This window comes from Cajanus cajan, chromosome 2, assembly GCF_000230855.2.
Source record: "Cajanus cajan strain Asha chromosome 2, NIPB_CcT2T_4, whole genome shotgun sequence".
NCBI lineage: Eukaryota > Viridiplantae > Streptophyta > Magnoliopsida > Fabales > Fabaceae > Cajanus > Cajanus cajan.
This window is the reverse complement of record NC_138518.1, coordinates 60,399,716-60,404,108: the sequence shown is the minus strand read 5'-3', so window position 1 is coordinate 60,404,108 and position 4,393 is coordinate 60,399,716.

Here is a 4,393-nt window from a genome sequence, read left to right as displayed (position 1 = left end):
TAGCGACCGAATTTAATCAGTCGTTAAAACCTTGGTCGCTAAGCTATTTAGCGACTGAAAAATTTTCGGTCGCTGAAAATTTTGGTCGCTAATTCGGTCGTTAAATGGTTGAAATAAATTAGTGACCGAATAAATCGGTCGCTAAATATTTATTTTTTATTTTATTAAATTTTATAGACGTCGCAAATTTGGTCGCTATAAACCACTCATATTTGACCTCTTAAGGATTTTATTTCACAATACTTAAGTTTTTAGCATGTTTTGTCCTTAATTACACAATTTTTGGAAACTTTCTAGAAGGTCACCCATCCCTACATTACTCCAGGTCAAGCACGCTTAACTGTGAAGTTCTTATGAGATAAGCTACCGAAAAGCAAATACATGTTGTTAGTATAAGTAGTACAAATTAATTCATTTAAGTCATCATCAACTATCCAATCTCATACTTATAGTATTTTTGGATCCTTATCATTTTGGTATGTTCGGACCGTTATAAATATATAATAATATATATAATAATTATATTACTAATAATAATAATTATATTATATCTAATTAATCTTTATTTATATATATACTTACTTTTATTGTGACACTCTTACTACCCCAACACATATATTGTAATAATATAGATAAATTAAGGAAATCAAATTTTCAAAATAGGTAAAAGGGTTCACATAAAACCTTTAGAAACATTCTTCAATATCCAAAATATTCTGAAATGAAACTTGGAAAATAAAACATAAGAGATTACAAAATGTTTTCAAAATAATAGGTTCAACTCCGTATACAAATACAATTCATGTCCTAGAAATTCTCTGCCCCGATGTCACAATATCAGAGCATACCCATAAATCAGCTGTTGACATTCTAGATGTCACTCATAGCCGGATCTTCCTCACCTAAAACATCCACAAATTGTACGGTGAGAAAAGAAAGCATCTATATATAAAGAACATAAGGAAAATGCAACATATTGTCTCATTATGACTCTGTACTTAATAAAATATTCATAAACATTTCAACATATCATAACTCGATCATTCGTACATCATCATCACGTCGTAATTCGCAATCACACCAATCATCACAAATCTTGCACTTCACACTATGCCAAGGTCACGTTACCCATTTAACAATTCAAGGTCGTGCTCACCCCTGATATAACACTGTGCCAAGGTCACGATTCCCCTGTAGCATATCTAGCCCAGGGTCGTGCTCACCCCTGACATGTTATTCAAGGTCACGATATCCACGTAACAATCCAAGGTCGTGCTCACCCCTGATATAACACTGTGTCGAGGTCACGTTACCCCTAACACAGGGTCGTGCTCACTCCCGACATGTTAACCAAGGTCACGATACCCATGTAACAATCCCGGGTCGTGCTCACCCCTGGTCATAGATGTGAAGAACCACAATCACATCACAATCCACACAATTCTTACAATTAACACTATGTCAAGGCCACGCCACAACTGACATAAGTGATACGTGTTAATTGTCTCACTCATCTCACATCATGCCAGAGTCACGCCCTCCCTGTAGCATCACTTACCCAGGGGTCGTGCCATCCCTAGTCATTGATGTGAGGAACCACAATCACAATCATAATCACATCCATACAACATCTCATCTCATAGCTCAATTTCATATCACATACACAATTCCATATACACAACAGATAAATTCAACAAAATAAGGGTTTACACACCCCTCAAGCAATTCACATCTAAATCATCAATTCTTATCAAGTAATATAACAATAACATTCATAAACTAATATAATAATCAATGGAATTACCAATTAATATAATCTTAACATAAATGGTAAAACCTCCAATTATTCCAAAACCCAACTCACAGACACTTTTCTACAATTTCGTTCTCTCTCCCAAATCATTATTCTTACAAATTAAATATATATTTCTAATCCTCAACACATACAGAATCTAATGGTATCATTAATTTCTCAAACAGAAATAATCCAAATTTTAAAAACCTAATACAGACATTTTTCTATAATTTTGTTCTCTCTCCTAGAGCATCATTTTTACAAATTAATCATATATTCATAGTCCTAAATACATACAGAATCACATAAGACCAATAATTCTCCAAACAGAAATAATTATAAAATTACTCATAATCCTACGAGCTTCCTCTTCTACCCAATTCCCTCATGTAACTTTGCATATAAATAAATCTCATTTTCCCTCGTACCTGGATAAACAGCGGTTGAACTAAAACAGGAATCTCTTGGTCTCCTCCTCTAAATGCCCCTTGGTCTTCAGAGAGAAGAAGAGGGAAAGAAGAGAGAACAAAAGATAATAGAAAGAGAGAATGAGAGATATGTGAAAATGAGAGGTGAGGGGTGCTATTTATAGGATTTCAAGCTCACCTACCGGAATGGCCTGTTCCAAAAGTGGAATGGCCATTCTGGACCCTTCGAAACTACGCAAAATTCTCAACTGGAACGGCCTGTTCCAAAACCAGAACGGCACGTTCTCAATCCTAGCAGAACGGCCTGTTCTCCCACCAGAACGGCCCGTTCTCCAAACCAGAACGACTCGTTCTGCTTCTCCAATTTTGGGAATTTCTCTTATTCCGGAATGACCCGGTTCACTTTTGAAACAGCCCGTTCCGGGCAATCAATTGGGCCTCTGGCCCAGCGATTTTGGACTGTTACATTTATAATTAACAATCTACTTATTTCTATTTAAAATTAAATTTATGATACAATTTAAATTATTTATTATAAATTTAAAAGTTGAAGTAATAATTTATATATTTTAAAATGAGAAGGGTTATAATAACATTGGTATAACTTTTATACTAAGTATTACACTGCTTAATAAATTTATATTAAATGTGAATTTTGTAAATCCAACCGATAGATTGAAAGTTCATATCACTTTATATGTTTATATCAATTTTTGTTAAAATTAAAAAACAACTTAAAAGTAATCAAAGTGCTCATATTTTATTTGAAATGAATATATTACGTCAATTTTGTTTTACAAGAATGAAGTATCAAATCATCTTAAATTCATATAAGATTCTGTATATATGATCTAAGAGTAAAAAACTTTTAATCTAACGGTTGAATTTATAAAATTCACATTTAATATAAAGTTATTGAGCGATGTAATACTTAGTAAAAGTTATACCGATATTATTATAACCCTTCTCTTTTAAAATATTATTTTTATAAATTAAATTTTAACATTTTAAATAAATTATTAATTAACTTAATATATTTATTCATCTTAAATATAAGATATAAAATTCAAAAAAATGTATTTATCCTTGTTTTATTTTCTAATTATCAACCATTAATAAAATACTAATTTAAAATTTAAATATAAAAATTCATTTAAAAATAAAGTTATCATAAGTTAGAAATATATATTATAAATATGGATCAAAATAAATAAGAAATTTTCAAATTCATATACTCTAATTAAAAAACTGCCTAAAAATTCAATCATAAAAAAAAAACCTCTAAATATTTTTTCACATAAATAACTATTGGTATTAATTATGTAGAAGTGCATATAAATATTATTTTTAATATAAATTAATGTCTTGCTCTTACAAAAAAAAGAAAATGGGATTGATACTCAACAAAAATATTATCATCACTTTTAAGCAATTTATAATTTTTTTTAAGTTTTACTTAGTGACCGAATATAATTTCGTCGCTAACTTTAACTAATATTTAGCTACCGAATAGAATTCGGTTGCTAATTTTAACTAATATTTAGCAATCGAATAGAATTACATCGCTAATTGTAACTAATATTTAGCGATTGAATTTAATTATGTCGCTAAAAAATCAACATTTCTGATTTAGAGACCGAATTCAATTCCGTCACTAATTTTAACTATTATTTAGCGACTGAATTTAATTCGATCGCTAAAAAAATCAAAATTTCTAATTTAGCGACCGAATTAAATTTCGTCGCTAAATTTAACTACTATTTAGCGACCAAATTCAATTCCGTCTCTAAAAAATCAAAATTTCTAATTTAACGGCTGAAATAGCGACCAAATTCAATTCGGTTGCTAATTTTAACTAATACTTAGCGACCGAATTCAATTTCGTCGCTAAATTTAACTACTATTTAGCGACAGAATTCAATGTTGTCACTAATTTTAATTATTATTTAGCGACCGAATTAAATTCTGTCGCTAAAAAAAATCAAAATTTATAATTTACCGACCGAAATAGCGATCGAATTCAATTCTGTCACTAAATTTAACTACTATTTAGCGACCGAATTCAATTCCGTCGCTAATTTTAACTTATTTAGCGACCGAATTAAATTTCGTCGCTAAAAAAATTTATAATTTAGCGACCGAAATAGCGACCGAATTTAATTCTGTCGCT